General features: G+C 38.7%; 1 long non-coding RNA gene across 1 annotated transcript; it reads left to right on the plus strand.

The window, feature by feature from the left end:
• The first annotated feature begins 964 nt into the window (after nt 1-964).
• LOC138241232 (uncharacterized) lies at nt 965-2,333 on the plus strand. The gene is made up of 2 exons (XR_011190419.1): nt 965-1,166; nt 1,967-2,333. It is a non-coding gene; the product is annotated as an uncharacterized lncRNA (long non-coding RNA).
• Nucleotides 2,334-12,506: the final 10,173 nt, after the last annotated feature.

Here is a 12,506-nt window from a genome sequence, read left to right on the forward strand (position 1 = left end):
GTTGTGTTTTTCATACCACTACCGAATAAAAAACATATTTTAGAGGAAGATGTCAGCTTGATTAAAAAATATTGCTCCTTAAGCCTAGTCCCTTACTGTACTAATTCTGCCACCTACTGGACAAGGTAATAAATAAAACAAGAAGAAAATCATAGAATATAACACCCACATTACAGGCCAGCCAAGTAAAGGGTGTAAGATGACCAGGGGAAGGGTCATTCATAACAGGTATTTTCAGAATGACCTAGTTAAAATACTAGATATGGACCTGAGCAAAATGGCTGCCAAAAAGAATCAGCTGACCCGTATATGGAAAGGGTCTACCCTGAGAAACAATGAGACACAGCTGAGCCGCATCAGGAACCGAAATATAAGTGCCCCGGAGGCAGTGAACAGGGAGAAAGATAGAGAGGAAAGAGGTTTATGTGAAAGGTCGGACTAAGGAATAACGGACTACTGAAGGGAGAAAAGGTTTATGGTTTATGGTTTATGGTTTATGGTTTATGGTTTATGGTTTATGGTTTATGGTTTATGGTTTATGGTTTATGGTTTATGGTTTATGGTTTATTACGGACTTTTGGAACTCGGATTGGAACAGGATTAAGAGAGCGGATTACGGACTGGATTTGGAAGATAGTTGGAGGAAGAAACGCCACGAAACTCAGGAAAGAAAAGTGTGGTGTGAGTACTTCTCTCATTTGCATAAACTTTCCCCCGGAGACACCACAAGGGATATCTGAAGGACTGAAAAGTGCACTGATTGTCACATTATCTAAGGTTGTCTTTTAAAATGTACTTGTATTCCATTAATAGCATCTATTGCATTGCCCGAGAAAATCAGAAATTACTGTATGTAATTTGTTGGAATTGGGTTCCTATGAAAGAGACTTGTGAAGAAACCCAGCTGGGACTCAAAACCCTTGGTATCTCTTCAGAAGAAGAGAATGCAATGTGCCCCAAGCAGTATGATTTTCGAAACACGGATTTAGTACCAGAAACCAATTTGTAGCTATTTTGTGACCCAGTGGTGAATAGCGGAGTTATTCCAAATCCACTAGATGGCGGTTCCTGACGGTTGAGTCCAGCGTTCTGCGCATGGGCAGTAGGGACTAAGAAGCAGTGAGTTACCGTTAAAAAGAACCCGTAACTTCTACAGAGTCGTAACGGTAAATACGGTGTCATTTCCCTAAATGAGTATAGAGGGGTATTTCATAGGATTGAGACAAGATTAGCAAGATGGATATTGGATTTTAACGGAGTACACTGAAGCAGTAGAGTATTTAGGCAACTACTCGGGCTGGGGATATCTGTTTATTGGTTTGTTAGTAATGGGTTTCACATGCTCCTTGTATTTTCTCTTCCTTCATTCTTTACAGGGACTTATGTTTAGCACCGTGTAAGTGTTCGCAATTGTAGGTATCGTACTAATTATCGTAATGTAGTTCTCGGTGAGGGCTGAGAGGTGAGCGGCTTATTTCTGAACGCGCTGCGTGAACCACTGCCGTATTTTGTGTATATAGAAATATCGTTATGTCTTTTTTATTTTTTTAAACCAGGAACATATCAGACCACATACTCGCCTAGAAATAAAGAACCCAAAATGTGTCCTGTGCTAATTATTCTTTGCCAGGCTACATTTATAAGAACCTTTCGTCTTGTGTTTTAATTGTAATACAGTGTATTAAAATGCACAATGCTTTGGTTTTGGGAGAGAGGTAAGAAGGGAAAGCAAATGGAAGAAAAGTCCAGAATAGGCTTCTAGGCTGTAGAAAAAATGAGAATAGAATATGACGTATTCCAAGGAGAAGTCGGGGAAAAATAAGACCTTTAAAGAAATCAGCCTATCACTGTTTGCTGGGAGAATGGATGAATCCTGTCTAATGCTCAGCTGACACCCTGTTAAAAGCAATAAAAGACAACGTTAGTCCTCCGTGGTTAACCTACATTTGTTGTTGCTTTAAAACAGATAACGATGGAAGAACTGAATGACATGGTGGCGTGGGTGGCAGTGTCCATTATCCGAGTGCTGCTCCCAGCCATCTCCCTGTATGATGAAAAGAGGAGCCGGAGGAGAGTCTCCTAATCACCTTGCCTCTGAATTGTGGATGGTGTTCTTGAATGTGTCAACTCTCCCTTATCGGCAAATAAGCCAAGAAGAAAGAATTCCCACCCCAGAGATTGTGCATCTTAATCATTCTGCAGACTCGGAGACTGACAGTGAGACTCTACAGGTTGTCTCTAAAAGCTTGACCCACTTTCACTGGATGTATTGAGTCAGTGTCAGTCTATGGTCTCCATATTAAATGAGATGTAAAGTCTCAAATTGTGCTTAATGAGTATGTTTTCTTTAGTGTTTTAATGATCCTTTCTGGTAACCGAATGGATGTAGTGTTTTTTGCATGGAATGCGCAGCAGCACTGTTTCAGGAGGGTATACAAAAGGTAAAATAGTTCATAGCTCAATGGATATGACTTAAAATTGCAGTGGTTTCCAGTACTAAAACTAGTGGTAAAAGGAAATAATTCTATAAAGGTAATGAAGGCTTGAATCCATCCATTTTCTAACTGCATTATCCAATACAGGGTTGCAGGAGAGCCAGAGGCAGGATTCACTCACACCAGGGACAATTTTCACAAAAGCCAATTACTTGAAGACAACCCAAGCAAACACTTGTAGAATATACAAGCCCCACATCTGAGGATGAACTCAAGGCCCCAGTGCTCTGAGACAGCACCACTGTGCCACTTCTTATGCTACTATATTCCAGTTAAATACCAGTGTTTACTGTTGCTTATTTTAGCCTGGAAGAGATGCATTATGATCATTTGATACTGGCAAATATTCTTGTAGCACAAGGGAAGCGGTGCAAACATATTTCCACTAGGGGGAACTGTCCTGCTTTGGCAACACAGTAAATTTATGGTATATACATTTATTATTTCTGGATGACCACTGTAAATATAATTTGTCTTCTATTTCCTAAAACAATTCAATATTTCCCACTGTACTGCACACAGTATTTAGCCTTTAGAATGTAATTTGCTCAATGTTAGTCTTGAAGCATGTAGTTAATACGGTAGAGGTACTATCATTTAACAGCATTCATGAGATACATTCAAACAGAATATTAATTCCATTGGAAGAGGGCCAGGGGAAGGGTCATTTATAACTGGTATTTTCGTAACGAAATGCTGTCTATACTACTGTATAGACCTAGGCAAGATGGCCGCCACGGATACCCGGCTGACCCGCTGTTGGAAAAGATATATACGGCGAAACAATGAGACACAGGTGAGCTCCGTCAGGAAACGGAATAGAAATGCCACAGAAGCACTGAACCGGGCGGAAGCTGGTAAGGTGAGAGCGTTTTGGAGGAACGAGAGATTTAGGAGTGTACTGGAAGGAATTTAAGAATAACGGACTATTGGATATGGGTTTTGGATACGGCGTGGAGAAGTGTGGACATACGCATTTGGGGACTTAAGGATACTGGCAACGGATTGCGGAACGGATTTGGAGAGACATACGGACGAAGAACACAGAGGTTCAGTGTGGTGTGAGTTAAATCTCTTTTACACCTATTTCCCCCGGCGACGCCACACCATATATTCAATTGAATCTTTCAAAGAGAACAACCATTTCCCTGCAAAATTAGGCTTTTCTCTGTCACTTCACAGGTGGCTCTGACAATCGGCTGCCGTTAAATTGTGGCTGTGGGCATCCGTTTCAATGGAGTTTGTACTCCCTCTTTAAGTGTGATATTAGAAATACATTTTTTTTTGCTAAAAAACTGCTTTTTACAAATTAAAGATACGGCTATAAACTAATATGACGTTTTGGCTGTGAAGCCTTCTTCAGGTGTGTGGAGACACGTATATTTTTAGACGCATTTATTTAAAAACTAAGAGCCATTTTTTAAATGGTAAGAATGGTAAATTGTGCCATGTGAAGTTCATTTTTCAGTTTCCACTGTCTACATTCCCAGGCATGGCTTATGTGGTTTAATATTTACCTATCGGATTAGCAAAGGTTAAAATAACACAATTGAAACAGGATGAGGAAATGTGCACACACTCCTCTGACATACTCATGAGAGAGAGTCTTTCCCCGCTTGACATGCTTTGAGCTTATAAAGAGAGATCACCCACTGGAGAAGAACACGACTGTGAGTGACATCACTGTGAGGTCACAGGCATTGAGCAGGTCAGAAAATCAAGACTTCAAGGGGAAACTCAATTCTACCCGACATTAGAGACATGTATGGCCTTTGACTTAAAAATCAGTAAATCATTAAGGAATGCTGGAAGGTTTAATAGAATTAAGATATTCTTACCAGGTCGAAACACCAGCACGACACTGTAACCTTATTCTTTATAAAAATGTGACCATAAACTCTCTTTTAAACTGTACAGGCCTATTACAAAGCCAGTCGAAGTGGACAGCTCCACAGAGTAAACGGTCATATAATCCAGTGCTTCTAGTTGATCAATAATGTAGTAACTGTACTGTATATGAAGATGTGGTGATTGTTTTTATTTAACCTTATCCACCTGTTGCATAGGTTGTCTTGTGTTTTGCAATACGTAGTCTGTGGTGCTATTGATTTAGCTAGTAAAAATATATATATTATTCATCCATTGTGTGGTTTCTAAAAAACGCATCCACAGAAACAATCACAGATATGTGCCGAACAGGACTACTAGTATCAATATAATGTCAGCGTCCGTTTTTGTGTTTGATATGAACTGCCTAATGGGGCCACAGGAATAATGGAAGGCAGGTCATATCCAGCACTTTTATTACAAACAAGCCTTTAAAGAAACACAAACAGAATGTACTTTTATGATTTGAAATATTTGTATATCGCCTCAGCAAAAATAATTTGACTTCCTGCTGTAGAGTCTTCTTCAGGTGTCCGTTCCCGTTTCTTTTCTTCTCCTTTGCGGCCTACGCGTGTTAACGCACTACCTACTTGAGCTACTGCAGAGTTTTCTTACATATTACTTACCACCATTTGCTTTGACTTGGAAAAACTATGCAGTATCTTTTGAAAAACAGCCCTTTGTCTATTTGTGCCAGCCACGTGTTACTGGCAGTCCTCAAATGTGTCACTACTGTGAGGAAGGCCTTCCACACTCCAGGCCTGCTTGTGCACACAGCCCCGCCTCCTCTTCTCCTTTGACTGATCTCTCGGTTTGTGTTCGCGATGCAGGTCCAGTGCGGACCCCCACCCTTCATCACACACCACTTGGAGTGGTCCACCATGATGCGGAAAGGCCTGGCCTCTGGCAGCTGCATAGTCTTCACGTTGTACACCTTGTGCGCCACAGAGCAATTCGACGGCAGAGGCTGATGAAGCTTCCCCCAGCTTTTGGCAAAGAAGTCGTCTCCTAAATAGTTAACCAGCAAACCTGAGTAGAGATCTGAAACGGAACAGAGTCACAGGTTCCCTGTAAATCTGTCCCAGACACACTTTCTACCCAACCAAAAACAGGAAGTGCACTTGCTACCAAAACGTCAAACTGGAACCGAGAACAAGTGAATGTGTATTTCTTCCCCCCCTCTCTGAATGCTGTACTGTATTGGTTGCTACCCAGAACGTTCTTTTTTAAATCAGCACCACCAATATACAGTAGATCAAGTGTGAAGTGTGACATATTGCTTTTGAAGGGCAGTGTTTGAAACTTACTGGATTGTTCCTTTTCTACATAACCTTTTTTTAAATGTATTTAAATGACAACCGTTTCCAATAACCTTTAAAGTAACAGCAGAATGAGATCCTTGGATCAATTAATCAATTTCTTTTCAAAACTAGTTGAGATTAATGGAACAAACTGCACATGTTATTTAAGTCCTGGTTCCTTTCAAGAAACAGCAGGATGAGATCCTTGAATTAACTACTAAGAAATTAGCTAAATGGGCCAAATGTAACCTCTCGTGTTCTTAGGTATTAAATGGTATCTAAAGAAGCTACACAAGTTATATTTTTATCCTTTCTTATGTTTAAATCAACATACCAAGAGAAAAACATTTGATTTAAATTGTTGTATAAATAAAAGATTGAAATATTCTATTAATCAATTTGTTCAAGAATTGGGCTTTACAGAATGTTAATAAAGCACCTACAAACTACCTCAGACACAAATCCTAAACCTAAATTACTACTGAATATAAATTGATGCTTTACTAACATCCCATAAAATCTCTTTTGAAAGAAAGCGATGCTATGAAACCTTAAATCTAAAGTGTAACCGCAGAAACATGTAGGAAAGTTCAGTTGCCAGCTGGCAGATTGAGAAAGTTTCACCAAAACAAAGTATGCTTTTTTATATAAATACATCTTCAATTGGGAAAGGCTTTGAGTAAAAATAAACTGGATATTGTTCCACAAAATCTTTGTGAGAAAGTGGGTCTTGCTGGCTAGAAACAGCCAACATACAATAGAGTTAGACTTTGTAAAAATTAAATAAATTCAGATTCTGAGAGGCTCAATAAGTGCTTGTTCAGAGTAAATCAGAAATTGTTGTCCAAGTTTCAGCAGTGATACATAATTCACTGAATACCAACACCAACAGGGTTGGACACTTTGGGATATCCAAGCGATCTCAAACGCGTCCGATAACTGCAACCTCTATGACCAGCTGGGCACCAGTGCTCTTGTACTGTTGTCAGTGAAAGAAAAACCATTAGTACAACTTATGCCAACTCTGACACTTAGCATCACTGTGGGGCTGTTAAGCACATATTTTGAAGAAATAAGTACATTTGTCATCTCTTCCAAGCTGGTACAGGTCTGGAACTGTGATAATTAATTTGTGATTTTAAAATGTAGAGGCATGCAAAAAATTAACTATTGATCCCAAATATCTAAAATGAGAAAAATAGCTGATGTGACATTTTCACTTCCCAGGAACAAACTGCAATAATGAAGCACAGAGATTGTTTATGGATCATGGCAACTGTGTTGTTCAATATTGTTTCTGTATTTTGAATTGGAGAATAGTTTCTAAAGAAGCGATCAGTTGGTAAACAAACGTGATCCATAGACTTTACTGATTTTTTTTCTGAAGACTCTAGCTCTGCCTTGAGTGGTGCTCACCGTCATTAAATCTAGAGTATTTTGCAAAGCTGGTGAAAGTTTACCCTGCTAAAGATGTCAGGGGCAGCTGCTTAAACCAAGGCTCTTTCCTGGGATAGCATGTTCTCTGAGCCACACACTGAAGGTCTCTGTGGAAGGTTTGGGGGACGTGATAGTCAAAAGAGTATACATGGATATACTGGAGTTGCACAGCTGTAGAGACAAGAATGAAAAATAACCAAGAGTAGGCATGGCATTTTCATACATCCAGGTCAAATGCCCCCTTTCTTTTTCCATTAGTCTGGAGAGTTTCCTTTATTTATTTTCACTTGTTAAACTATCCTCCAAGTTCTAAAATGTTGACATACATTTTCAGCAGCCACAATACACATCATTTAGATTTAATTAGAAAGTCTAAGACTATTTTGGAATTTATTTTCATCTGTATACACAATGAGGTGTAAGTCTATTAGTGTCCACCTATTCTCAGGGTTATATTAAGCTTGCATATGAAATTGAACCACCAACAGAAAATAACAGAATAGACTGGTTTTTGCCCACAGGTAAATTTAGAATAGGAAAAGAAAAGGTGCTCCAAACCAGAACAAGAATGCAAATAACCAATACTTGAATCTTAAAATCTGGAAAAATTGTACCAAAGGCTTTCAGAAAGTGATAGACAGCTGTGATGTCAATGCCATGGACATACTAAAGCTCAGCTATCAAACTTGTTCAAGAAAAGGTTCACACAGCTGTATGTACATGTGAACGCCTACCTATGTCCTTGAAGGTGCTGTATGTGTAAGTCCCGCAGAAGAAGGTCTGTGCATTTTCATGCCCACTGGAGGGCAAGAATGATGTAGAATGATTTTTCACATCTGGAAGTTCTGGGGTGCTGTGAACCAGCCACACTCCTGTCTGTAACATCACAATCCCTGAAAAAGGTCACACAAGATATATTCAAATCTCTTATCGTTTTTGATCCGTCTGGTTTTTCAGTTTCAATGTTTTTAAAGGACATTTGTACATTTATCTCTTAATCTCAACAGTTTAATTTACTGTATTCATTTAGAAATGGGCTACTGTAAATTCAATTCAATAGAGCCCACAACAAGCATCTTTAGTTTTGTTTTACCCAGCAGATGAATTTTTTATTATAAACATCAGTATTATATTGACTTACAGAAGTGTTTTTCAACTCAGTGATTTTCACCAGGAGAAAAAGCTTTGAAGGCAACCGATTTGTTCTTAGCTTATGTGATGCCTCAGTCAAAGAAATGTAAATGGGGAAAAAAAATAATGAACAAAAACAAGATGGAAATATATACTTTAAAGCTTTATGATTCAAGTTTTAAAACCAGAAAACACAGAAAGCTGGTGTTGGTATTCTAAAGACACAGTATATACTTCGGACGTGCCATCATGTCTTGACCATACACAGTAAATCCTAAAATAAATGTTTTCTACTGAATCAATGATTTGGACAACATCTGCAGAATCACACGTGTAAATGTTCTACCCTGAAATAGTGTAAATGTTAAAATATTTTATTTTAGATATATATAAAATGAACAATTCACATCCTGCATATGTAGCAAACATTGCACTTGGCTTTAATCATAGGAATAAGCAAGCAAACCCAGCAAGTATTACAGATACAATTCTATTGTTTGTTGTGCTGTCTATGATGTTTTTTCCCCCCCATTTTCTGTGTCCTTCTGTCTTGTACATTATAAAATGTTACTTACCTTAAAGTTTGTATTTGTATTGCACAAAAGGCTTTTGAATTATAAGAGAAACCTGTGAAAATAAACAAATCGAAAAGACAATGTATATCCTGACCTCACTTTCTGGGAGATGACACAAATAATAAATAAAGGTTTCTTACCTTTTTATGAATGTAGGACAAAAAAGGCTGCAAAGTCTGCCCCACTGCACTCTTGGAGTCATTCACCAATTTCTTCCCATATACCCAGCCATTGGTATGGTCATCCATGTAGAGGTATCGCAGACCTCTTCCTTTATCGTGGTCTGGCAGCTTATACAGAAGAAACCTGTATGATTCCAAAAACACATAAAAGAGTATCACATCCTGTATACTGCTCTAGAACTGTGACACTGTACAATGTGTCCTGGGTGTTGGACAGTGTTAACTGTTGAGATCACTAGAAAATAAAAAGGGCACTTAAACAATACTAGTGTCTGTGGGTGCACTGGTGCTTCTGGGAGATGAACAGAACCTGTGGCAAGAGAAGAAGGGTCAAGCAGCCTTGATCATTTCTAGGTGATGTAGTGGCCTACAAAGCGAAAATAGCTCTTGTTTTTAGGGATTGCCCATGTTTGACATGAGCATTGTGGCAAAACTGGAATAATCTTATGCGATTAGAGCTCATTTTCTGCATTTTAAACCAGCAGAGCTCTGTAGAACTGAACTGCAGCAGTTGACAAAGAGTCAACAGTTGACTAAAAGAAGCGAGGCAAGGCAAGCATCTCACAAACATTACTCTCCTCAAGAATACATTCTGGTGAATCGTTTCAAACCGAACTATTGAAAGGAAAAAAAGACTTAAAATCCAATAGTTATTCCATTTCTAAATTTGTCACAAGGGTGCTCACCAGCACCGCCAATGCAGACTTCTCTGAAGTCTTCATCGGAATGGACTCCGCTGGAGGGAATTACCCCCAGTTGCTCGCGGAATGGTGACGTTCCACATTCTAACGTATCAAGGCGGAGAGAAGTTGCCATGGAGAATAAAATATTCACGTATTGGTACAATTGAACTTTTTTTAAGTTTTAGAACTCATAATATTGTAACTCATACGGCCACCATTGGTTGTGAGAGCCGGCTTACCAGCGCGGTGACATCCCCGCCCTTCCCTGTGAATAGCAGGGACCGCAGCCGCCGGGCTGATGGGAGATTTCCCTTTAGTTCAGCTGGCTGGGTCCCTGTCGAGTGCAACGGAGGCCCAGGTTCGAGTCCCCAATGGTGGGGGTTCGACCTGAGGCGGCAGAGGAGAGGGCGCATACCCACGTGAACCCCGGAGCGCTACAATTTTTTTGAAAAAACAAACTTCATTAGGCTACTTTAGATTTAAACTGTATGTATTCTACATACAAAGTTTTGACAAAGCTTTTATTTCGTCACCCCCATTTCAACTGATGTATATTTATTCATTTACCAGCTTTGTATTCTGTACACAGAACATTTAATGGTGCTCGTATTTTATAGTACAAGCTTTGAGGTATAGCCAAGTTTACCTTATTTAGTTGAATGAAAGCGTTATGTTCCTCATACTGTCATTTTGTACTGGGACAGACAATATGAAATGTATTTAATAGTACACAGCTTGGAATAAGCAGCAATATTGCCAGTGATTCCTTAGTTTACTTCGCCTGTTATGAATCGAGGTTAAGTTTACAACATGAATGAACACAGTATCACTACATTTGTACAGGGATTGAAAAAGATAAAATTCAATTTAATCAAACTGCAAGCAGACAACGAAATTTAACAGCCGACTTGGATTTCGACCCTCCTGAGCCGTGTGACAAAACAGTGACGTCACGCGAGGGTGTTTTTGTACTAGTGCGCCCTTTAATACTGGCGCACTTGAAGTCCACACTTGCGCTACATTACAGAAGTGCGGATTTGTAGAAATGGCTTAGGGCGCAGGTCAAGAATTGGGACATGGCTTTTATCTCTGAAGCACCCAGAGATCTGGGGAAGGACATTAAACCGTTGTGGCTAAGCAAATAATTAGATTAATTGGGTAGGTAAGAGCCGAGTTGGAATTGAAGATTCATTTAACTGGTGAGTAATTGAATACTGGAGTCACACCTGAAGAAGGCTCCATGGCCAAAACTTTTTTTCAGCATGGAATAAACCTATTACTTGTTCCTTTGCAGCCTACGCATGCTGACGCAGCTACCCACCTGAACTATCAATGTAACATTACTTTTTCACAACAACTTTATTATCAGAGAACAGATTATTTGATCAGAAATAGTTCCAGTTTGCTGTTTGATTGTTGTACTGTCTTTTAATTGTTTGAATCTTAATTTATGCATTTGTACACTTACCTTTTAAGTTGCTTTAAAAATAATGAGGTAGTGAACATCCCACCTACCTTGACAGGTAACAAACTCTTTGTTTTGTTTTTCACACATTAAAATGTAGGAGAAAAATGTTTGACACTTCCAAATTTTGTTTAACCTGTTATTAACATTGACACATTTAGCCAATTTCCGCCTGAAATTTCCTCCTCCTTAAACATTTGTTATATCTCTGCAGCAGAACATAGCAGGAGCCTGGTTCAGGTCTTAAATTGAAGGTAACCCCCTTGGCTTTGAGGGTGAACAGTCAAATTTCTTATATTTCTTAATGTGTCCACTCAGCAGACAGACATATGAAAAAAAAACAAAAAAACAGCAGGCGACCATGTTTTGTTGGTCTTCAGAGGTCAGACTTTTTAACTATATGCATGTCAAGAGCCTTGTTCTAGGTGACTACTAGCTTGGATACAAATCTGGGAAAAATTGATCAATTAGAAAAAATTCTACATCATGTTTTGTGAAGACTGAACCTGGAATGAAATTTCACGCCTATAATAAAAAATCCTAAAAATATTGAAAATAAGAATAATAACCATTGCAATTGCTATAAAAACTATTAGGCACTGCTAGAGAGCCTTTATCTGCTGTTATGCAATGAAAAAAACCTCAGAGTTGCCTTCTGGTGTGAAAAAAAGGAGCACTGATAAAAAACTGATTGATTACCCCTTCTGAGTCAATGATTGACAGCTAAAAGGCAGGCGGAATGCAGCTCGAGGCTTCTAGAGGAAGTCTTACCCCCTAAGAGCTCTGAATGGCTGAAAATACAATGAATGAAAGCGGTTTTTACTAATCAGATCGCCTTATTTCTACCGGTCGTTCTTCAAACATTTACTATGAAGTCAATAACGTTCAAGTCTGGGTTATTTTGGATATATATCATGCTTCAGAATAAGGTAAAAACATGGCATATATATATATATTTGCTGGTTTTTGCTTTTGCGGTTTTGTTGGTAAAAATGTATAATATTGACATACTGTGCTGGCCGGGTGTTTTTATTGGGATTCTGCTAGTTCATTAATTTATTGGTTTATTGCATAATAGTGTCATATCTGTGGAAACAAACATTATGGTTTTGTTGTGATGATATTGGAGAATACGTTCATGTGAGAATTTGTGGAGCGGTTTAAAAGAAACATGTCATCTGGGGGGACAGTGACCACGATCCGGGCAAACAGGTTTTTTCAATTTTTTTATTGATATCACATTACGTTATAAATTATAGAGCTTAACTTTCTGTATGCATCATATGAATATGTTTAGATATTTGTTCTATTTATAGAACACTGCATTAATAATTATTGAACTTAATTTTC

Source organism: Lepisosteus oculatus, chromosome 9 (assembly GCF_040954835.1).
Source record: "Lepisosteus oculatus isolate fLepOcu1 chromosome 9, fLepOcu1.hap2, whole genome shotgun sequence".
Taxonomy (NCBI): domain Eukaryota; kingdom Metazoa; phylum Chordata; class Actinopteri; order Semionotiformes; family Lepisosteidae; genus Lepisosteus; species Lepisosteus oculatus.